General features: G+C 42.6%; 1 long non-coding RNA gene across 2 annotated transcripts in view; it reads right to left on the reverse strand.

The window, feature by feature from the left end:
* LOC125455098 (uncharacterized) overlaps positions 1–25,785 on the reverse strand; it is an 80,095-nt gene that overhangs the window by 30,370 nt on the left and 23,940 nt on the right. Inside the window, exon 4 of one of the 2 annotated variants that reach the window (XR_007248138.2) lies at positions 12,738–12,926. The exons of the other annotated variant lie outside the window; for it this stretch is intronic. This is a non-coding gene — a long non-coding RNA (uncharacterized LOC125455098). Of the gene's footprint in view, positions 1–12,737; positions 12,927–25,785 lie in introns of those variants that run through there. 2 annotated transcript variants of the gene reach the window in all.

The raw sequence follows: 25,785 nt of genomic DNA on the forward strand, positions 1-25,785 counted from the left end.
AACACAGCAGGCCAGGCTGCCGCTGGTGCTGCCTGATCTGCTGTGTTCCTCCAGCTCCACACTGCGTTAGCTCAATGTAAAGCTTCCCCAGATTTTGAACCTGACGGAGGTAAAGCAACAGCATCATTGGCAGTCCCTCACAGATGATGCCAACTCTCCTCCACTCACAGGGTGAGTCCATAGGTGGCTGTACAGACCAATGCAGCTATCGCAGGCTCTCTTACACTTGAGGCAGGTGATGATCACAGGAAGGGGTGGAGTAGGAGGTAAACAGACTAACAACGTAAGACAGCATTTTGGCAGCCAGCAAACAAAAACACATCAGAAGCAGATTGCGATAACACAGTATGAAACTGGAGGAACGCAGTGGGTCAGGCAGAAATCAGATTTCTGAAGAAGGGTCCTGACCCGCAACGTCAGCTTTCCTGCTCCTCTGATGTTGCCTGGGCTGCTGTGTTCATCCAGCTACACACTGTGTTATCTCTGACTCCAGCATCGGCAGTTCTTATTATCTCTTAAAAACCAGATTGCAAAGTGTTAACAACTACCCCAGAATCTGTGGACAGTCAAGGAATTCACATTTGGACAGAAAAGATTTATAATCTCCATCAAACACAAAAGCTGCTCTTTCTCTACCCTACAACTTGTGACATTTTCTTCCTTTACTCATTGTGGGAGTGAGATATCTAAATTGTTTCATATTCAATGACTTACATTCCGGTGCCAGCAGATTTAGTACACTGTCATGACATTATATTGGTTGTTTGGTTTCCTATCTGATTACCTTTTATTCAACTATCAGTCACATTAGCCTAGCTTTTTCTGTTTAAGTCCTGCCAGTGGATGGCCACTCTCAGAGATCTCTCTCTTAGGAGTTCTGGCTGCCATGCCTAGCTAACTTTCCAAGGTCCAAAATATCATGATTGTGCCCCATGGCTTTACATACCTAATTTGTGATCTACCACCCTCTGAAGTAGCATAGACCAATGGAATGTTTACATAAATTCATTCAACACCCAAAGCCTGCTTGCAGTATCAAAGGGTTTATTGTAGATACCTCTCTCTCAATCAGCTGAAGCTAATAAAGGGTGCACTTTTACTGGATTCATCTTCTAAGTTTCATCCGCTTGTCAGAATAGAATGGAATCCCTACAGTTTGGAAACAGGCCCTTCGGCCCAATAGGTAAGTCCACACCAACCTTTAGAACATTCCATCCAGACCCATCCTCCTAATCTACACACCCCTGAACACTATGGGCAATTTAGCATGGCCAATCCACCCAGCCTGCACATCTTTGGACAGTGGGAGGAAACCGGAGCATCTGGAGGAAACACACGCAGACACGGTGTGAATATGAAAACTCCACACAGACAGTTACCCAAAGGTGGAATCAAACCTGGGTTTCTGGTGCTGTGAGGCTGCAGTGCTAACCAATGAGCCACCTACTGCTGTTGTTGCTAGATGGTGGCCAACATGAGTTGCCCCTGCCAGCGCCAAATTCTGCTGTTCTCAGCTCAACAGCTCTTGTACCGTCCACCTCCTGAGACAACATACAGAGACTGTTCAGCAGAATGCCCCCTCTGGGCAACACCCTGGCTTTCCTCTGGGAAATCTACTTCCTCTAGCCAGGCCTTTTGGGCATGGAGTGGCCCTTTGGGATTTTACTTGAAACTGCAGGGTCCTGTTCAACCAATTGGTTCACTAGCCACCAAACCCATCATTAAGGACCATCCCAAGACCTGAAATGTTGCTTCAGCCATTGTATCCTTGTTCTTGAACATTTTGCTCAGATTCTGCATGTACTGTATTGTTAAGCTGAAAGTACCTAATGGATTTTTCAAGGTCTGATCAAAATTAATACAAGTAGACAGGTGCACTTTAATACGAAACAAATTTATTTGCTCAATCTACTGAATAATATTACAGAGTAGTGAGTGAATCGATTAGCTTAACTACCTAATGTACGTACATAGACAAGGAAGTGAGAGTCTCTCAAGTTGCCTTCTATCTGTTGGGGACTTTGGTGACAATGACACGCAGAGCTCCATCTCAGATTCCATGGCCCGGGTCTCACAAACCCAGCCCAATGGGGAAACCCCCGATAGTAATATTCTTCTGAATCAAACTCACTTGCTGAATCCCCATTTCGTAATAACTTCAGCACTTTTCCAGCCCTCACAAATAGTTGGAAAGCAAATCCAGGTGGTCCCATGTAGGCCACATAAGCGAATGGCTCTCACCCATCAAGATCAGTCTGTAACACCCCTCCCCTCCAAATCAAAACAGGCAGTTTCTGAATGTGGCCTGTTTTTCATGTACTTTTCAATTTTACACCAATTGCTCATTGTCATGGCCATTTAACCCTTAATGATTATCTCTTAAGTGTCTGGTTTGAAGATATCATTTTTAAGACCAAGTATTTAAAGTATATATGGGCTCAGTTGCATAGTTACTCAGGATTTAGGTGATGTATTTAACAAGCTAACTTTTCCTGAGTAACTTATGCATAATTTGAATTTGAATGGAGACTATCAGAGGGTTTCAGACAGAAATGAATTCCCTAGCAGCATAATCCATCTCCTGGGCACTTCCTGATATTGGATAGCAATTCCACAAAGTCCCCTTGTGCAACTCCCATCAACACTGAGATAGTGACAGTCTGGTCAAGAGAAAATCCAAGACCTTTCTTCAATAATCCTGCTTCTATTGAGAATTAGACAGGGATCTGTCCCATTAAGTATCAAAATGTAACACAGAAAATTAATTTCACTAGTTTATATTGAGTGGATTCGTTAGTTATTTTACATGTGCCACCGCATTGTACTTTAGAATTTGTAAACAAAAGGCCTCGTGGAATCAATCTCTGTAGCTGTATTGATAGAATCAGTACACATCATATTGACATCGGGCCTCATTGTTATTGAGCTGAGGAGCTGTCAGCATCTACACAGCTCACCCTCAACATCTAATCAGAGAAAGGCAATGCAGAGCAAATGAAATAAACACAGTGGCCTCCTGCAGAATTAGTGTTTGGTCCCGAAGTGGACCAATAGGGATAGTGGTGAGTGTGGATCAGATGAAAAGGAAAGTTGATCTGGAGGGAGAGGAGGGTTGATGGGGACGGATAGGAGTATTTTGGTCAGGGGTGAGGGGCATATTGATCATGAGGGAGGGAGGTGTTTTGATCAGAGAGGGCGTGGTGTGTTGATTGGGGATTGGAAATGATCTATCAGGTGTTCCATTGATCTGTGCTCTTCATTCCACACAGGACATTCTTCTGTCCCTCACTCCTCATTCCTCTGTCCCTCACTCCCTATTATTCTGTCCTTCACTCCCCATTCCTCTGTCCCTCACACCCTATTCCTCTGTCCCTCACTCCCTATTACTCTGTCCCTCACTCCCTATTATTCTATCCTTCACTCCCCTTTCCACTGTCCCTCACTCCCTATTCCTCTGTCCTTCACTCCCCATTCCTCTGTCCTTCACTCCCCATTCCTCTGTCCCTCACTACCCATTCCTCTGTCCCTCACTTCCCATTCCTCTGTCCCTCAATTCACATTCCTCTGTCACTCATTCTGTATTCCTCTGTCCATCACTCCACAAATTCAAATCCAATGGATCTTCAAGGAATCTTCACAGAAGGAAATGTTTACTTAAATGGGACTTTTATGTAAAGAGGTCTTCACATATGGAGGCCATCTCCTTAATAAATTCAACCACAGGGAAGGTGATCCTAGTCACAGTGTGCATTGCTTGTGCTCACATTATCAGATACTCAGCAGATGCAAAGTTTGCAAAGCTATATGCAACAGAATGTTGAGATGGAATATTTCCAAGAAGACAAATTACATGAAAGGAAAGTAATACTAATAATGACCTGACTTGAAGTCGGCACAATGAAATCCTTTCTTGCTGCTGATAAATCCAGGTTTCCCAATGCCGCTCTGGGATGCTATTTCCAGTCCCTTCTGAAGTATGGGTGTGAAGGGCACTGCAAGAAATTATAAAATGTCTTTCGTGCTTAATGGAGCTCCCCTGGACCTATCAAAGCAGGGAAGCCTTATCTCCCTTCACTAACACCTCTTGTTGAGGAACGGACCTTGTGATGGTTTTTGCTGGTATGATTGGAATTGAAGTGTGATGGTACACAAAGGATTCTCACATTGTCACTCTGTAAAAAGGTCTGGAGGGCTGGAAATCCAATAGAAAAAGCATAATAAAAACTCACTGAAAATTCAGGACATTGACATTCAGGACTCGGAGCTCATCAGAAAATAGATGTTCAAGGCCATGCTAACCTTGACTGTCTCAGTTATTGCATTCATCCTGAAGGGATTCCCCCCAAGATATCTTTGTACCCGAGTGTACTTTGAACAAAACTAACTAAACAGCAAGAGACCTGAGGAAACCTCCAAAGCACTGAAGAGATTGATATTCAAGCAAACAAAACAAATCTTCAATTGTATAGCCTTTTGTTGGGGACAGCATTGTGGTATCAAAAATATAGTTAAATTAATAAACATGTACTGCTTCTAAAAATACAACAGCATTACACAATATGGTTTACTCAGTGTGGTATCTGCCAAAGGGGCTTCCTTCAACTCTTAATGTCATGTCTATACTGGTAGTGGGCACTTGAAGTGAGTCTGAGTGAATTAGTTTCACAGGGCAGAACTTTGTCAGTGCCATGTAGATCATGGCTGTGGAACAAGAATTTTGCTGCACTCCCTCTCTTGCTTGTTTGAGTTTCCCATATGATTGCAAATAAAAATTCAAGTGCCAAAAGAGTCTATGGGAGACACTCTATGATCACATGGAAGGGGAAACATGTCCACTGACACATAGGCACCTAAAACAGTTTCCTGGTCAGACAGGAAAGCTTTGCATCATGGTTACAATATTCCTGCCTAACGGCACTGCCATGAACATAAAACATGTTGAAAGCACAAAAGTGGCACTAGTACTTTTTTTTCCAAATTTAAATTGCATTTGTAAATGATTCACATGACATTGATTTTCCTTTAATCATACGTGCATCATCATTATTTGTTGACACTAGACTAGTCTGAGAGCTAAATGTACTGACACACCTCATGGTTGTCACACATTGATGGTTAGAGGGGAGTTAGTGACACATTCGGTATCGTGGAAGAAACTATGTTGTGTCGTTTGTACACACTCTTTAATGCACATTCATTTCGTGTCCAACATTGTACTTGTCACTCCATGGGACACACCTAAACTTACACATTTAGTTGATTCTCTCTGCCGTGTATTGTCATATAGAGTCACAGAAACGTACAGCATGGAAACAGACCCTGCAGTCTAACTCTTCTATGCTGACCAGATGTCCTAAATAAATCTAGACCCATTTGCCAGCATTTGGCCCACAAAACTTTAATCCCTTCCTACTCAGTTACCCATCCAGATGCCTTTTAAATGTTGTAATTGTACCATTCTCCACCACTTCCTCTGGCAGCTCATTCCATATACGGACCACCCTCTGAAAAAGTTGCCCCTTAGGTCCATTTTAAATCTTATCCCTCTCACCTTAAACTCTGCTCTCTAGTTTTGGACTGACCCACACCAGGGAAAAGACCTTGTCTATTTACCCCAACCATACCCTTCATGATTTTATAAACCTCTTATAAAGTCAGACCTCAGCCTCTGACACTCCAGGGAAAATAGCCCCAGCCTATTCAGCTTCTCCCTACAGCTCAAACCCTCCGACCCTGCAACATCTTCGTAAATCTTTTCTGAACCCTCTCAAGTTTCACAAACTCCTTCCTGTAGCAGGGAGACCAGAATAGCATGCAATTTTAAAGAATGTTGTGTTTATTCTCAGTGCGGTTGATTGAAATACTGTTGGTGAACCTGAAACTATCAAGGATTGCGCTAACCAACATCCCTGAGATGGATACACATTTGAGCAAGACTGACACTGCCCTTTAAGATCCTCAGCTCTTTACCTTGAATGACCTTCCCACACTGCCACATTCTGCTCCAGAAAGCCAAACCCATCCCATTTCATTGCTCGCAACCCCACACCCAATCCTTCCTCTTCCATTCCCCAACACAACTCCCTGTCATCACTGACTCAGCCCTGCTGCTACTGCCTCGCCCTGTAAGCTGCCATTCTCTTGCTTCCCTCCCCTTCTACTGCAAAGATCAACATAGCAATCTGCAGAGCTGCAACTCAGGCAGTGCACAGCACCTTGAAGCAAATGTCACTCAGGTACTATGGGGTTCTTCTATAGTTTATCTTGACTGTAGGGGCTTCACTAAAAAAAAACTTCCTTAGTTCAAAAATATACTTTATTCACAAAAACATCTTTATATACATGCTTAGTCCTGAAAACAGTTCAGTTCTGTACAGTAGTGTATGAAAAAATAAACATTGGAGTTTGACTCCATTCAACAAACAAACCCAAGGCATTTCTTACTTGTACAAGACGATATTTACATATATTTGAGGCACCGGGGGTCTGATATCCAAACAGACCCCCATTTAAAAATCGGCTGGTGGTAGCTGCCCCAAGCTTTAGTGTATCCCTTATCACAGGGGCAGTACATTGGCTCAGTGGTTAGCACCTGTTGCCTCACAGCGCCAGGGATCTGAGGTGCGATTCCGCCCTCGGGCGACAGTCTATGTGGGGTGTGCACATTCGCCCTGTGTTCTGCATGCGTTTCCTCTGGGTGCTCCAGTTTCCTCCCACTGTCCAAAATTGTCCAGTGATGTGCAGGCTAGGTGGGTTAGCCATGGGAAATGCAGGGTTAGAGGGATAGGGTGGGGATTGGGTCTGAACGGGATGCTCTTTGGCAGGTTGGTGTGGACTCAATGGGCTGAATGCCTTTCCTCCACATTGCAGGGATTCCAGATAGTCCTGGAGCTTGGAATGTGTCAGTCTACTGTCAAGATCAACTCAGTGAAAGACACTCTTTGGTCTACCTGAAACATTATTAAAGAAAACATTTCACGCAAATGTGTTCATGGAATGCAAGTGTAGTACATGTAGGAGCCTGCCTCAGAGCAGTGTGAGATTTGACATACTACTAATTCACACTGACTTTATCCCTTTATCAACCCACTCTGAGCAAACCAAAATCTTGCAGCACACCTCGTTGAGTCTTCCTGCATGTCATATTTGCTGTCCTTTCATGCATCATCAAATTCCCCAGTTTCACATTAGCCATTTCCTCTTGACCCCAATTCAAAGTCATTGATCAGGTCTTAAAGTGACAATTAGCTTTGGGGGAAATAATTCCTGGAGCAGTTGACTTAAGGAGGTTTTAAGTCCAAAATTTGTCTCAAAGGGTAGTAATTCAGAAGATATTTAATATTTTTATTTGTTTTAGAAAATAGTTTTCACTGGCCTGCTTTCCATAACAATAACTTCTCAGATAAAATCATTTTGATGAATTTATGCTCCAATTGCTTGTCAACTTTCATTTTATATTAAATGTAATTATAAAATCATAAATTTGTACCACATCGAAGGAAGTATTCAAGTATGCACCAACTCTTTCAAAGCACGATTAATTAAGTCCCAGTGTCCTGTTCTTTTCCCATATCCCTGCTTTGTGTTGTTTCAAGTATTTAATAATTACCAATCATTTTAAATAACAAGGGTGATATTAGAACATATTCAGGCCAAACGTCAGATAACAGACGACTCCATTCGAGAACATTTAAACAGAGAAACTAATTTGTTCTTTTTGTGGGGCCAGTGTTTTACAATAAAGGAGCTGACTTTATATGAAAAAAATCCCTTACATTTTAACAGTTGCTGTTTGTCCATTTACCACTGGATGGCGACAGGATCAAGCAATAAATCTTACATCCAGCTAAAGATGTTTGCAGTCTTGAAATGGTGAGGTTCCCTGCTGCTGCTCACCTAACTATCACCTTTGTTCTAATTTACAGTACTTCCTGCATCTTCAAGACAGCAATATTGTTGTTTCTTTTGTCTTTCCAGATATCTTTCCTTGTCTGGAAGGGCTGATTTGCAGAGGTATGCTTATCGTCAGGAACAGGCTCCACCCATTAACTGGCATACCATTTGATGGAATTCTGGGCGGACAGACATCATTGCGAGCCCAAACATGTCCAAACCTCTAATATCTACAAATTCTTCCAGTTTGAAATAAATCGGTCGTAATTATCAGCGCAAATGAAGCTTTGCATTTATTTAGCACCTATCATCACCTCACAGGGTGCAGGGTGCCTTTGAATTGCAATGGTTGTTGTATTGGCCTTGTCTTTTTTCTCCCCCCCCTTCCTCAGCCGACAACATCGAAGGTAATCGCAGCATCCGTCTGCAACTTCACAAGACGATTAACTCATAGTCAGTTCACTGAGCAGCAAGCTGCCACATTCTGGTATCCCGTACTGTGCTGCCCGCTAGACACCAGAGATAGCATTGTCAATTCTGCTGAGAGGAATTCCTAGAGGTTGATTCCGCGTCACTTGATCTTGTCATGTGGCATCTGAACAAATGATAGCTGCTGACAGCAACAACTTGCATTTTTATGGTACCTTCAACGTAGTAAAATGTCCCAGGGCATTACACTGGAGAGTGACATGACGCCGAACAACACAAGGAACTGTTAAGGTGGGTGATCCAAACCCTGATCAAAGAGGCAGGCTTTAAACAGCATTTTATAGGAAGGAGAGAGAGCGAGATGGAAGGGTTTGGAGAGCTGAGGGACTATGAGGTTCAGGCATAGCCCCCATTGGTGGAGCAGTTAAAAATCAGATACTGCAAGGGACCAGAATTGGAGGATCACTTGACACTTCCTGTAAGTTTGCAAAAATAATTGTGCTTACCAGAATAGGTCAATCCTTTTCAATGTTCTCTTTAAAATTTTGAAATTGCAAGTAGTTAAATTTTGAATGCACTTTAACATTTCTTTGAGTGGCTGCATACACAGTACTTAATAAACATGATATATGGTGAACTTTCCAGGCTGTTGCATTGCAACATACGTGTAAGGTTTAGAGAGGACATTACAGCTGAATGTTTTGCTCTCTGGTGTTGGAGCAGTCCCTCTCACAGGAAACCTAATGGGAGCCAGAAGGCCAGATGCAAGAGGGAGGAATTCACCAAAACCCACAAGCTAAAGGCACAAGGCTGTACATGTCCTCCAACAATGCAGTACCAGGCGGACCCAGACACCGCTGCAGGATGTCAAACTGCTAACTGCATGCTTGAATGCTTGTGTCTTTACATGACATTATATCCTTGGACTGACCATTACCAGCATCACAGGTGATGTGAATGGATTAAACAATCCATCTTTCATCTCCTGGATTGAATCTGATTGCCTGAGAAGATTGGAGAGAAACTTTCTTAAATGTTTATTCACTTTTGACTCTGGGTTTCCAGAACACTGCCCTCAGTACGCTGGTCCCATTCTTATTTATTGTAGCCAGAGAATTACTGCAACAACCTCGCTTCATATTCTTTCACCATTACTTCTGGTGTTCCCTGAGGATCAATCCTTGGCCTCCTCCTATTTCTCAGCTACATAATGCCCCTTCACAACATTAGATGAAAGAATAGCATTAGTTCTTGCACATGTCCAGTGCACCCAGCTTCATCTCACTACCATCTCTGTCAGCTATTCCACTGTAGCTAAATTGTCAGACTGTTTATCTGACATCTGGGTGAGCAGAAATTTCTTCAATTCTTTTTAATCCCACTTACAAACTCCATTGCCACATACCACCTCCAAGTCTCTCCCAGACAACTGAATTAAGCCAGTCTGTTTGCAATCTGGTGTCTGATCCTGAGTGTGCCTCACCTTCGATTTGCACCGTCACTGGGATCACCAATTTCCAACTCCCTGACATTACTTAACTTCATTCATGATTTCAGTCATCTCCCACTGAAACCCTCATTCGCGCCTTCATTACCTTTAGGCATGATTTCTGCAATGTACTCCTAATTGGTCAGTCACATTCCAGCCCCTCTACATCTGACAACAGCGCTGCCCCTGTTTTAATTGTGTCCAGATATGGACTTTGCATTGTGTCCAGATATGGACTTTGATGGATTACTTTGTTGTAAATTACAGTGAATGACTTTATGACTCTATTTTCTGTTTTGCTATCATCCTGTGTTTGTTGGTCTGCATATTGTCTCGATTCTAAAATTCTCTTATTCCTGTTCTCCAATCCCTCCATGGTCTTTCCACTCTCTACCTTTATTGTCTCCCCCAGCCCTGTAACCCTCAGAGATGTCTGCACTCCTCTTGGTCTGGCCTTTTGCACATCCCTAATTCTATTTGATCCACCACAGCCAGCCTTGCTCTGGGTCAACCGGGCTGAAAGCTGTTGAATTCCCTCCCACCACTTGACTCACCCTTTCAATTTCACTTTCCTTCTTAAAGATGCTGCTTAAAATCTGCTTCTGACAAAGTTTTTGATCATCTGACCTGTTATCTCTTTACGGGCCACAGTGTCATACTTTGTTTCATAACATTGCTGTCAAGCACCTTGAGCCTTGTATTGCATTAAAAATGGTATATATTGTTGTTATCTCTCCAAGCAGATTGTGCAGCTTGTGAAGGAATACTGTTGGAGGGGTAGGTGGTGGGAGAAATAGGTGGAATAGGAGATTGCTGTCATTCATGATATCTGTTGAGAAAGAGACTGCACATTTCGTTCTGGGATAAGTGCCTCTACTGCTGACATGTATTTACTGTTGACTTCCCCTCCTTCAAAGGAAAGGGCCAGTCATGGTCAGCAATTCAGACGGAACAGGCTGCATTGAAAACCTCAAACTTACTGGGAAGGTGATTCAAGCTGTGGGCAGGCAAACAAAGTAGCAACAGGCGTGTGAGAACCGCTGTGAAATGCTCACTGTAAGTGGTGTCAATTTAAATGCTTTTCTCAATCTCCTAACTATTGAGTCACTGTTTCTTCAAAGGGGAAGTGCGAATAGCTAAATGGTTATCCATCAGCTGGGCAGATGTGTGAAGAGTTCAGCCGTGGGCGCTGGTAACTCTGCCTCCTGTGTAAGTACCTTCGCTTGTACTGAGTAAGGTCCTTCTTATCCTCCCTCATCATTACCAAAAACATCTAAAAGTAGCACTGTTATGTAGGTTGAAGATATGAAGCTTTCTGAGTATCTCTTGAGGTAAATGAAGGTAATATACAGCCACATTAAATAAACTTGACGCTCATGATTTTATCAGGGTTACTAATCTCTGGGGCTTTTTGAGGCCTACAATATCAGGTATTCCTCTCTCTGATTGTGTGTGCTGCTTTAGAGAGAGAGGATGATAATTAGCAAATTAAAAATATTTGTGGGTGTGTTGCAAGAAGGACTGAGGATGGGGCAATGGTGAACTGAAAGTCAAGTGTGTAGAACATGAAGAGAGGAAGGAATGCTGGGAGGAATCAGTGTTGTGCAAGCGGGTTTGAGAAGAGAATGCTGTAAGAATGTGATCTGAAGAAGAAGGAGTGAGTGTGCTTGGAATGAGAAATAGAGGTGTGACTGAGTGCTGTTGTGATTGGATGTCAAGGGGAGGGAATTATTGAAAATAGTAGGGAAAGAGTGAAAGGAGAAGAGGCAGATATTGTTGATGGTGGTGGAGACAGATGTGTTGCATTCACTCTTGCTGTTTCTGTAAGCTCATTGCAACTTTTCCTATAGTAGAACCAGTCTAGAGTTGATGCTACTCATACTAACTCTCTGGGTCACCCCTATCTTGGCCTGTGGGAAAGGTTGCTTTATGAGCAATAGAGTGACAACACCTGTAAACCTTGGGCAGCCTAATGGCGTTTCTTCAAACAAAGACAGAGAAAAACCTAGAATCAAAGAACAAATTTTGCTGTGCTGTTTTACAGGTGTATTAGCACATTCACAAGAGATACTTCATTGAAGTGGGTGGGCTTTCCATTTCCTAACACAATCGTATGCCCAGTTTATTGCAAGAGGCACACAGGACTGGGTTCTCACAGCCATGACACCATGAGGGCTTTTGGGTTGGGTAACTGAAGGCTGGAAAGAGGGAAAAACAGAATCCGGCCGTGGTGGGAAAAGAGGGCAGGAATGGGCAAACAGAAACTGAGCTAGGAGATCAGATAATAAAGTGTAGAGTTGGATGAACTCAGCAGGCAAACCAGCCCAGCTTGTCTGCGCCTCCCTAATCTATTCTTCCTCTCACCCATCCCATCCTCCCACCCTGCTGCACCCCCATTTCCTACCTACGAACCTCATCCCGCCCCCTTGACCTGTCCGTCTTCCCTGGACTGACTTATCCCCTCCCTACCTCCCCACCTAAACTCACCTCTACTGACGCCATCCCCGCCCCTTTAACTTGTCTGTCTCCTCCCCACTTATCTTCTCCTCTCTCTATCTTCAATCCGCCTCCCCCTCTCTCCCTATTTATTTCAGAACCCTCTCCCCCTCCCCCATTTCTGATGAAGGGTCTAGGCCCGAAACGTCAGCTTTTCTGCTCCTAAGATGCTGCTTGGCCTGCTGTGTTCATCCAGCTTCACACTTTGTTATCTCGGATTCTCCAGCATCTGCAGTTCCTATTATCTCTAGGAAATCAGATGTCAGGTTGGGGGAGGGGAAGTCATGTGGGTTGTCTACCCACTCCTGCCAATACTAACTCTCCTGTGAGGTTGAATACTTTCACCTGTTAGCCTTTTAGTTTTGCGACAGGCTGATAATACATTTCCAACTTCGGAAGTTACCAAATATTTGGCAGTGAAATGTTAACACAAAACAAACACCTAAACTTTTCAAGGATTGGCCAGAATTCACTATCAAAAGGACCTGTGCAGGAAGCAGCCAAGTTCACCATATAGAACAGGTTCATCCGCTGTGCTCCTCCTGGTCAAGTAGATCCAACATCTGGGTTCCTCATTGAAATTAACCACTAGGGACTGGCTTTGGGTGGTAGCCAACTCCTAGAGAATCAACAAGGAACGAGGAGAGGAAAAAAGAAAGAAAGACCCAACGTTATGATAAATTTTCACTCTGAGGATAAGACTTATATAATATGTATAGCATATGTAAATATATAAAATACTGTCGGAAAAAATGTCAGTAAAACAAATCTTCCCTCACTTTTGCCTGTCTATGTCCTGTATGATGATCCCAGGAACATTAAACTGATCCCTGTCTGTTCTCACCTTTCTGCTTATAAATTGTCACACCTAGAAAGCCCCATGATAATTACCATATGGCAATTGTGAGCTGAAACACATTTGTTTTGACAGAATTAATGAGTGCCTCATCCCTAATAAACGTAACTACATCATTAGCCTTCTATATAAAATGTTACTGGTTAATACTCTCAATTTGTAGGTGTGTAATTGTGATTAAGTATATATGAAGGTACCACACGTGTAAATTCCCTGTAATCCATTGCTGATTTTATCACGAGAAGCCGTCATTCATGATGTTACACAGGAAGATCTCTACAAAGTCTCACAGTGACAACAATATTTAACACCTCCCTGATGGTTTAATGGTAACTACATTGTTTTGGTATCTGCTTAAGTCAGACAGACCAGAAGCTCCCGGATTAAAAACATATGCTCCACAATTCCTGTTCCGATCCAACAATGCCTGCTGAAAAATGCACGCATGTGGGATACAGTTTAACTATGATGTGTTTTAAGGCTGAATAATCAGCTTACAATTGTTTTATGGGTCGATCCACTGAAATTATTTATTGGACATGGACTGTGGAGCTAACAATCAGCTCTTGTAAAAAACAGGTGACAAAGGAAGAAAATCCTTTCAGCAGCAGCATTCTGAGTATTGTTAATTGATTTATAAAACTATAACATGCATTTTCTCAATATATTAATTGCATTGATGCTTTGTATTCCACTCAGGTTTTGTTTAGAAATTCAGTAAATACGGTATTAAATTAATGGCAACTCCAAATCCCAAGCGCAATCTGTTAAGTGGAAATGGTAGGGATTAAAAGTGACAACTTTCATAGATTCTGTTATTTTTAACTATATACAAGGACATGTTTGGATTCTGATTCATCGCTCTTGTAAATGACAGATTAGCCTTTAAAAGGAGGATTTTCATTCACAAAGACTGTCACATAAACAAAAGTCCTGGCATATTAATATATCGCCTGACCTCAGAGCTACTTGTTCTGTCTCAGAGCTAACTGCTGTGAAATCAAGAAAATCATAGGCATCAACCAAATGTATCAGTTTAAACCTGTGCTTAAACAAAGAGAAAACTGTGCCTCTCTGAGCTCACTATCAATTTAGAGAAGTGTGTTTATTTGATTTTGCCTAAAGCAGAATCACTTCTCAAATAGCTTCACCTTGTGCTAAGGCAGTTTTTGAACTTCACGGAAAATGCAGATCCTCTCATTTTAATGTTAGAATAACTGACTACTTTAAAGGGCTTCTATTGCACTGGAGACTGAAAGCTATGCCCTTGTGTGGAAATAACTTTTTCTATCAATGGTCTAACATTCGCTCTAATAATAAATTTGAGCTGAAGATATAAAGCACGACAGCATGCCAGCCCAACCGAGCTCAAGGTCAAACTCTGTCAGAATGTGGAGAGGAATCTAAAAGAAGAGCCAAAACAGGAGCAGCAAATTAAGGCAGGCATAACATTCTGTTTTAAAATGAACATGACACACACATATAGGTGTTAAGATTAGATTTTCTGACAAGTAGCATTGGTTCTGTCAAGCAACAGCCAGAAAACTGTGTAACTTTTAATGTTACTGGCTCCCTGCTGGATTAATTTAACATCATATTATTCTGTGAGTCTTTTAGGTCAATGTCGATGACGTGTAAATAAATTCATGACAACGAAACGTAGTTCTATTTCCAAGGTTTCATGTGCAGATGCTCAACACATTCATGTTAAACGGAATAAAAGGCCTGTAACGTGCTGTGTTTTCAGGAAGTAGCTCAATGAATTTGTTGCCTGACATCGAACCAGGGCATGTCCTACCTCTGTGAGGATGGCTGAGGCTCAAGAGGGAAGAACCCTAGTACCACCAGAATCTCAGTCAACACTGCATGGATAACAAACAGGGTCCAGTGGCCCTCCAACCCTTAGACCCAGAATTTTTCAAATGCTAAATGATCAGAACTTCGCTGCAACCAGAATTGTTTAAATAGTACCTGATATTCAGTGTTCCTCCATCCTGAAGGCTTATAAAGGCTAAGAGAGTATACAAAGAAATGCCTGAATCACCTAGATACAGAGATGGTCTGTCCAGACAGATTCCTTATTCTTTCATATCGGTGGTCAGTCACTGAAACCCATCTGTCCAGAAAGGTGAACTTCTTTGCTCTATTCAAGTTGCCACTGAAGTCCATTCACAAGTTTGTTGTCAGCTCATTAGAGGGCCAGTTTTGTATTTTCTTTCTAAGGGTTGTGTTGAAAGTACCATCAGAAGCATAATCAGAAGGAGAAGGTGGCAGCACAGTGAGGTGATGGAGCTGGAACAGTGGGATATTTACAAAAGAAAGGCCCCTATTTACAAACAATGAGTTGTGATCAATGAGAAGAATTCCGTTTCTCTATCTCTGTTTTTCACAAGAGCATTTTGCATCAACACCAAATTGAAATCCTGCCACCCTCAACACCGTAAGAAGTAGGAGTAGAAGTTGGTCTTTCAACCCATCAAGTCTGTTCTGCCTTTAAATGAGATCTGGCTGATCTTATATTTTCCAATTCCAGTGTTCTGCCTTTACCCTACAATCCTTGATTCCCAGACTGATTAAAAATCTGTCTATTTCAACCTTGATTCTATTTAACAGCCCAGCCTGTACAGCCCTCTACAGCAAAGAATTCTACAGATTCACCAGCCTCTGAGAGAAGAAATTTATCCTCATCTCTGTCTTAAAAGGATGACTCCCTTATTCTGAGTTTATGCACCCTGGTCCTCGAACCTCCTCAAAGGGACAACAACCTTCTCACATCTACCTTATCAAGTCCTCTAAGAATTGATGTGTGCCAATGAGGTTACCTCTCATTCTTTTAAATTCCAAAGAGTACAGACCCAAACTTCTCAACCTGTCCTCATAAGTCAATCCCTCCACACCTGGAATCAGTCTACTGATCCTTATCTGGATTCCATGCAATGCCAATATGTCTCCTCTTAGATAAGAGGCCCAAAACCTTTCACAGTTTTCTAACGTGGTCTAATTGGTGTTGTATAGTTTTCACAAGACTTCCTGTTTTTCTACTTAGATAGTCATAGAATTATACAGCACAAAAACAGACTCTTCAGTCCAACTCATCCATGCCAAACCAGATATCTTAAACTGATCTAGTCCCAATTTCATATCACTGGCCCATATCAATCTAACCCCTTCCTATTTATGTACCCATCCACATGCCTTTTAAGTGTAGTAATTGAACCTGCCTGCCCCATGTCCTCTGGCAGCTCGTTCCACACATACACCAGCTTCTGCGAGAAGAAATTGTCCCTCAAAGGCTTTTTAATTCTTTCCTCTCTCACATTAAACCAATGGCCTCTAGTTTTGGACTTCACTACCCTGGAAAGAATACCTTTTCTATTCACCCTTTCCATGTCCCTCATGATTATACAAACCTCTATAAGGTCAGCCCTCAGCCTCTGACACTCTATATTTTCGTAAGATATAGGGGCAGAGTTAGGCTATTCAGTCCTTTGAAGTCTGCTCTGCCATTCAATCATGGCTGATATGCTCCTCACCCTCATTTTCTTGCCTTCTACCCATAACCCTTCAACCCTCTACCATGTTAAAATCTGACTAACTCCTACTTAAATTTACTCACTGTCCCAGCATCCACCACACTTTGGAGTAGCGAATTCCACAGAATTCATAACCCTTTGAGAGAAGTAGTTTCTCCTCAACTCTTGTTTTAAATTTGCTACCCCTTATCCTAAGACTATGATCTCTCATCCTAGAATGCCCCACAAGAGGAAGCATCCTCTCCGTGTCTATTTTGTCCATACGTTTTATCACTTTGAATATTTCAATTTGATCTCCCCTCATTCTTCTAACTTCCAGCGGGTACAGGCCTAAATTGTTCAATCTCTCTTCTTATGACAACCGCTCATCCCTGGGACCAATCTAGTGAACCTCCTCTGACCTGCCACCAATGCTAGTACATCTTTCCTCAAATAAGGGGACCAAAACTGTGCACATTACTCCAGATACTGTCTCACCAATGACTTGTATAGTTGCAACAATATTTCCTTACCTTCATTTTCGATTCCTTTAGCTATAAAAGCCAACATTCCATTTGATTTCTTATTATCTTCTGTACCTGCATGCTAGTTTTCTGTCATGGAAGAGGACACCCAGATCCCTCTGCAATGGAGCACCCTGAAATCTCTCCTCCTCTAAATAATAGGTTGCCTCCCCATTTGTCCAACTAAAATGCATAACCTCACACCTTTCCACATTAAACTCCATCTGCCAAATTTTGGCCCACTTTCTAAACCTTTTTATATACATTTGTACGGTTCTTATTTCCTCTCTGCAATTTACCTCCTGCCTATTTTTGTGTCATGCAAATTTGGCTATAGAGCTTCTATCCGTCTATCCAAGTCATTAATGTAGATTGTAAATAGCCGAGGTACAAGGACCAAACACTGTGGCACCCCACATTACTTCTTACCACCCAGAAAAAAAAACATTTATCCTGATTCTCTGTCTTCTGGTCATCAGCCGGCCACCTATCCAAGCTAATAAATTCCCCCTAATCCCATGAGATCCAACCTTGTGAATCAACCTTTTGTGCGGCACCTTATCAAATGCCTTCCAGATGTCCAGATATCTACAGGATTCCCATTATTCACTTTGCTTGTTACATCTTCGAAGGACTCAAGCAAATTAGTCAAACATGATTGGTCCTTCATAAAACCATGCTGAGTCTGATGGAAAGCATTTTGACTTTCCAAATGTCCCGATATTGCTTCCACGATAATTGATGCTAAAAGTTTGCCAACAGCCGATGGTAAACTTAATGGTCTGCAATTTCCCACATATTGCCTCCCTTCCTTTTTGACTCAGGGTGTTGTATTAGCATTTTTCCAATTCACTGGAACCTTTCCCATGTCCAGGGAATTTTGGAACATTGTAACCAACGGATCCACTAGCTCTGCCACCACTTCCTTTAATGCCGTAGGATGCAGGCCATCAGGCCCAGGGAACTTGCCTTACCAAAATGCAACACCTCACATTTTTCTAGATTAAAATCCATTTGTGACTCCTCAGCTCATTGGCCCATCTGATCAAGGTCCCATTGTACTCTGAGATAATCCTCTTCACCGTCTACTACACCACAAATTTTGGTGTCATCTGCTAACTTACTAACCAAAGCCCCTGTATTCACATCCACATTATTTCTGTAAATGATGTAAAGCAGTGGACTCAGCACCAATCCTTGTAGTACGCCATTAGTCACTGGCTTCCAGTCCAAAAAACAACCTCCATCACCAACCTCTGTCTCCAACCTACAAGCCAATTTTGTATCCAATTGTCTAACTGTCCCTGGATCCATGTGATCTAACCTTGCTAGCAGGCCTACCATCCGGATCCTTGTTGAAGTCCATGTAGACAATGTCTACACTTTGCTTGACCCCATTCTTTTTGACATAAAAGCCAGCATTCCATTTGACCTCCCTTGCACCTGTGATTTATGCACGAGGACTCCCAAATCTCTCTGTTCTGTAGCTTTTTGTCATCCTTCACCATTTCAATGGTATTCAGCTCCTCTATTCTTTCTGCCACAGTGCATAATCTCACATGTATCAACATTATATTCCATCTGTCAAGCTTTTGCCCACTTCCTTAACCTCTATATCCCTCTATGATAACAAGGTGTAGAGCTGGATGAACACAGCAGGCCAAGCAGCATCAGAGGAGCAGGAAGGCTGACATTTTGGGCCTAGACCCTTCTTCGGAAAAATTCATTTTTGTGGCCTTAGCATTGATCCCTGTGGCACTCCCTTAGTTACATGTTACCATCCTGTAATTGCCCCTCTTATCCTAACTACTAGTCTTCTATTAGTTAACCACCCTTCTACCTGTACTCATTTATTACCCCCAACACATGGTTCCTTGTCTTAGTCAATAACCTTATACGTGATACATTATCAAATAGCCACTGAACCTTGTTACAAGCCCACATGCAGCTATCTAGGCAATTAGTTTAAGGTTTGCTGCGTGAGGTGCCATCTGCTACAAAGTGCCCTGGAGAGATCCTCATCATAGGATGGAGCTGCCAGAACCCACCAGGCCAAAAATAACACAGTGTGAAGCTGAATGAACACAACAGGCCAAGCAGCATCTCAGGAGCACAAAAGCTGACATTTCAGGCCTAGACTCTTCAGCTGATGAAGGGTCTAGGCCCAAAACGTCAGCTTTTGTGCTCCTAAGATGCTGCTTGGCCTGCTGTGTTCATCCATCTCCACACATTGTTATCTCGGATTCTCCAGCATCTGCAGTTCCCATTATCTCTGATACAACCCCAACCCGAAATGTCAACTTTCCTGTTCTCTGATGCTGCCTGGCCTGCTGTATTCCTCCAGCTCCACATTGTGTTATCTCTGACTCCAGAATCTGCAGTTCTTGCCATCTCTGAGTGAGTTATAACCCATCAGGCCACATAGTTTCTCAAGATGGTCAAAGTGTCTGGTTCTTCTATACTAGCACAGTGAGTGTTTGTTGTATCAATCACGCTTTAGTGTACAACACATGATTTTTGTTTCCCAACCTTATCATGGATCAACAACAGACACTGCAATTCTTCCAGCTGACCACATTGCCCAACATTCGTTAGTGTATTAGTTAACCCCATGTAGCTATCTGGACCCTGAGGCACAATGACATGCTTTTTACAAATTGATTTGAGTTCCATTTCAACAAGGTGGTCAAGAAGCCAGCAACACAGGACCACTTAGGTCAATGATCATTCCCAGACCATAGCCACAGCTATTTAATTCTAAAACAACTCCCTAAGTCTGCTGGTTGAAAGAGAAGGTAAATTTGGAAGATGTTTCTTCAGAGATCAAGTCTAATTTTTGTTGCTATGGTCAATGACATATTTTCCCATCCTATGGGCTAAAGTAAATACAAGTGGAAAGAGGCACAACCATCCACAAGGGCAACTGTGACCAAAATATGCACTTGTTTATGTTAATTTTTGTAATTTGAATTGTCATGTTACTGGAAAGAGAACACAAGGGCAACCTGTTTTATGAATCAGTCCGTGCATTGCACTGAAAATACACATTATAATGTTGCATAATAAGCCAATTATTATATGAAACAAAGATGATTTCATATATTAGTGCTGGCAAAATACAGAAATTTAAAATTTCAGTTCTCACAGGCCAAATTGGAGGAAAAACAAACCTGACATTGTCAAAGACTGACAATCTAGTTTATATTGAAATGGAACATTAATAAATGGAAATGTTGTCCTGTTCCAGTATAATTCAAAAGAATTGGAGAGTGAGGTAGCAAGTTTGTCTGACAGCAGGTCTGAGAAGGGAGATAAAGTCATTGATTTGACGTTAACTTGTGGTGGATTCGTCATCTTATCCTAGAAATCAAAAAAATTTCCGTTACAAAATTATATTGGATACAGATACCATGTATCAGTAAATGGTGCGATCAATGAGTCCCTGGAACAGAGGGTACCCATTCATTGTGGCCAATAACAATGCCCTCTGTGCCAGTGATAGCCCAGCTCTCTTGTTGAATCCATTCTCTTACTCTCTGAAACAGGATACCTTTGACTTGCCTGGCAGTGTGATTAGCTATCAACTGTCAGATGCCACCAGGACCACATCTGGTCATTGGAGGATCTTGATTTATAATGTTGACTGCTTTAGATAAGGGACTGTTTTGGGGGCTGTGAGGACTCAGTTTATTGTGGGCAACAGCATAAATGTCCAAAACCAGTGGCCTGCATTGCTGCCATCCTGTCTGGCAGTGGCATTTCCAGGAAGTTGACTTATAGGCAGTATGGACATCACCTTAGATGGTGCCTTCTGCCCATTGCACCCTCTCACAGTGATCCTCTGACCTCCTCGTAACGAAGTGGATGTATCTACTGAAGCTTCTCCTCACTTCTCTGTCCAATGCCAAAAAGGACAGCTCTCATATCAAATCCTTTCAAAGTCATTTGTTTATTCACCACGGCTTCATCTATCTGATGACAGTGGATGCCTGCAGCTTCACATCCTCCTCATGAGTCCCTCTATTCACTGGTCACAAATAACAACATCAGGGTCACTGGTTGAGCAAGTGATCAATGTTCTGTATGTGTTTAGTATGGTGACCAAAGAACCTATCGACTTTCATGGCCCTTATTGTGTTCACCCTAACTGGAACACTTTACGTTCCCTGTGCCTCTCAACTGAAAAGCTCCAATTGCTCCTCTGAGCCTTGTTAATGAGCTCATCAATGATTTGAAAGCCTGTTCATTGGAAGCAAGTTACTGCCAGCTAGTTCCCGCACATTCTCATATACTATTGGAAAATCATGCCTCATCCTGGAGGTGTTGTGATCCAGTAAAGCCATCCATAGACCTTATTGTCAATGCACACTCATACCCTTATTTGAAATTCCCATCCCAAGAGTTCCAGTGACAAATGTATCTGGAAGGGTGTGTGCTTCTGAAGCACTAATATTCATGGTAAGCATTCAGGTAACTGTGAAGCAGTTTGAATTCCTATGCATGAACCACCAGCCAACATACATCGTGGTGCAACAAAACATTTCAATGTGAAGTTCATGACCCAATATTTGATGAAAAGATATTCGGGTATTGCTGAAGAAGACTATTCCTTAGAAATTCGAAACAAGGTGAGAAAACATGCTTGAACTCAATGATAGGAGTATGCTGAGCAAGCAAACTCTGATTAGTTCAGGCATATGCCATGGCAAATACACCAGTTAGATGTTGACTGACAGTTAACGGCCAAGCTATGCTTACATTTAAAGCAGACAAGCTGATTCTGATCAGTTAAAGCATTACCCTGAAGAATGAACTAGAAAAAGGTAACACGTCAGCTAATTTCTTTAAATGTAAATGCTACCCAATTTGGCACCGGCATTTCTGGCTTCTGAAGATTGCATTTATAGACTTTGGAAAACTTTGTAATCTGGTGGTACCCTGCAATGTCATATAAAACCAATCTTCTTCCTCCGTTACTTGCATCAACACTGTGTTCAGTAAACGCAGTAAACAGTGCTTGTTTTTAGGCACTAACCAGTCTACGAAATCTCTGAAATTGTAAGAAGCAAGTGTGCGCTCTTTTCCAACTGGAAGTATACTACTGGCCATTTACAGAACAGCCCCGGTAATGATATCACCGGGTGAAATTTAACTTCCGAAATGGATCAGTCAGGGTCTACTGACTTGCTAAAAGTTTATAATCTCTCACTCACTCATATCCTCATACCTTCTTAGGTTTGACATTTCCACCCTGGGAAAAGCTCCAACTATCCACCCTATCTGTGCCTCTCATAATGTTATTATAGTTCTTCTAGGTCACCCCTTCAGAACTACCCTCTGTTTCTATGACCAATCCAATTTTGCATCCAACTTACCGACTCACTGTGGATTCCCTGTGACTTAATTTTCTGGACCAGCCTACCATGTCAAAAGCTTTAGTAAAGTCCATGTGGACAATGTTAACTGCCTTATCCCAAATCACCTTTGTCACTTACACAAAACACTCAATCAAATTTGTGAGTCAATACCTCCGCCACACAAAGCCATGCTGACTGTCCTGAATAAGTTAATTCTTCTCCAAATGTGAGTAAATTGTGTCCCTAAGAATCTTCTCCAATAATTTGTCTATTACTGATGCAAGGCTCTCCGGCCTGTTGTTTCCTGGACTACTCCAGTTGCCTTTCTTAAACAAAGGAACAACATTGTCTATTCTCCACTCTCCTGTGACCTTTGGCTGAAGAAGATATAAAGATTTCTTTCAATGCCCAAGCAATCTCCTCTCTTTCCTCCCTCAGTATGATGAATCCCATCAGGGCCTGGGGTCTTATCTACCTTAATGTTTTTTCAAGACACCAACACCTCCTCCTTCTTATTATCAACATGCCCCAGTATATCAGTATACTCGTCCCTAATCTTACCATCATCCATGCCCTCATTGGCGAATATCGATGCAAATTATTCATTAAGAAACTCACCCATTTCCTCGTACTGCTGCGTAAATTCCCTGGTTTTCCTCAGTGGATAAACTCTTTCCCCAGTTATACTTTTTCTCTAAACAAACACAGAAAATGACTTGTGATTCTCCTTTTCCTATTTACTGAGGACATGGCCACTTGCAGCCCTCCTGATTCCTTGTTTAAGTCCTTTTCTGCTTCCTTTTATACTCCTCAAGGACCTTGTTTGATTTCAGTTTCCTACATTTGATACCTTTTATTTTGATTGAACTTCCATTATCTCTTGTCACCCAAGGTTCCTGAATCTTGCCATCCTTACCTTGGCCACACAGGAAGGTGCTGGTACTGAATTCTGGTCAACTGGCCTTTAAAAGATTCCCACATGTCAGATGTCCATTTATCCTCTAACAAAAAAACCCCAATCTAACTTCTCCAATTGCTGCCTAATACGTTGTAAATGGAGTTTATAGGTGTAAGCCTGGAAAAGCACAGCAGGTCACACAGCATCGAGGAAGGAGGAAAGCCAACATTTTGGGCTGAAACCCTGTGTCAGGACTGTGAAGGGGGAGGGAAGCTCAGAAATAAATAGAGGGAAGGGAGTGAGGCTGGGGAAGGATAGGAGAAGTGGTGATAGGTGGTGCAGGTATGGTGTTATTGTGATTGGCCTGTGGGAAGGGCAGAGAGGCTTGGCATTTGGGAAGATGGACAGGTTAGATCAGGTCTGCGGGAGGGCTGGACATGGGATAAGGCTGGGGGTGGAGGGATTTTGAAGCTGGTGAAATCAATATTGAGGCCATTGGACTGTAAGCTCCCAAGGTGAAATATCAGGAGTTGTTCCTTCAGTTTATGTGTGACCTCACTCTGACTGTGGAGGAGTCCAAGGATGGACATGTCACCAGGGGAGTGGGAGGGGGAATTAAAATGACTGGCAACTGGAAGGTCGGGTTGGTTGGTGCATGCAGAGCTCAGATGGTCCATGAACCGATCCCCGAGTCTGTGTTTGGGCTTCATGATGTAGAAGACACCATGCTGGGAGCAGTGGATGCAATAGATTAGGTTAGATGAAGTGTAGGTGAATCTCTGCCAGATTTGGAAGGTTTATTTGGGGATTTGAACGGAGGTGAGAGGGAAGGTGTAGGGTCAGGCGTGGTGGTTGCAGGGAAAGGTACCGTGTGTTGGTGAGAAGTTGGTGGGAAGTGTACAGCTGATGAGGGAGTCGCAGAATGAATGGTCCCTCTGGAAAGCGGACAGGAGTGGGGAGGGTATTTATCTTTTTCGTTGTGGGGTCTGAATGTAGATAGTGGAAATGTCGGAGGATGATGCATTGGATTCAGAGGTTGGTGGGGTGGTATGTGAGGACTAAGAGAACCCTATCCTTATTGCTGTTGTGGGGGAGGGAGTTTGAGGGAAGAAGTGTGGGATATGGAGTAGATTCAGTTGAGGGCATCCTTAATTACAGAGGAGGGGAAATTATGGTCTCTAAAGTAGGAGGGTATCTGGGATGTCCTGCAGATCTCCACTTCTGCCCTTAAACCACCTCTCCCTGACAGCCATAAGGGTAAGATCCCTTTAGTTCTCACGTACTGTCTGACCTGCTGTGCTTTTCCAGCTTCTCAGCTATAGACTCTGGCTTCCAGCATCTGCAGTCTTTACTGTTCCCAAGTCACTGTTGTAGCTAGCCTTCAGCCAGTTTAGCACTTTCAACTGAGGACGAAAACTTATGGAATTATGATCACCGTTCCCAAAATGATCCCTGCTGAAATCTGGATCACCTGTTCAGGCTCATTCCCAATAACAAGGTCTAGTACGGCCTTTCTTTAAACATACGCAATGTCTGCAAGGGGCCTAATGCTTAGGCTTGAACACCTTTATATCCACTTGAAATGCAGCCATAGAGCCCCTAGAGTGGGGAAACAGGCCCCTTGACCCAACAAGTCCACATCGACCCTCACAGCATCCCACCCAGACCCATCTAATCTACACATCCCTGAACACTATAGACAATTTAGCATGGCCAATCCACCCAGCCTGCACATCTTTGAACAATGAGAGGAAACTGGAGCACCTGGAGGAAACCCATGCAGACACAGGGAGAATGTGCAAACTCCACACAGACAGTTGTCCAAGGGTGGAATTGAACACGGGTCCCTGGCACTGGGAGGCAGCAGCGCTAACCACTGAGCTACTGTGCTGCCTCAAGTCTTTGCATCACTCAAAGGTTGCAGTCGGGGCTACAGTAAATGGCAGATTTCAGTGAGGACATCCATCCAGATACAGGTCGACACACAGTATGATAGAGAATGATGTGCAGGTGCTATTATTGGGGTGTTGGGGTGGACAAAGTCAGAAATCACATGACACCAGGTTATAGTCCAACAGGTTCATTTGAAACGCAAGCTTTCAGAGTGTCAGGTGAAGTGAGAAAGAAGCACACAAAACACAGAATTTATAAGTAAAAAATCAATGGGTCACACAGCTGATGAGGATGTATTAAACAAACCGAAGACGCTGTTAAATATATAATTAGTTGGAAGGCTTTAATTAATTAATATGTATATGTAAATCCCTGAATTTCTTTCAACTCATTGTCCTGAGAGAAATTAAAAATTTTTCAGCATAAAGAAGAGCTGAC

Source organism: Stegostoma tigrinum, chromosome 9, assembly GCF_030684315.1.
Source record: "Stegostoma tigrinum isolate sSteTig4 chromosome 9, sSteTig4.hap1, whole genome shotgun sequence".
Taxonomy (NCBI): Eukaryota; Metazoa; Chordata; class Chondrichthyes; order Orectolobiformes; family Stegostomatidae; genus Stegostoma; species Stegostoma tigrinum.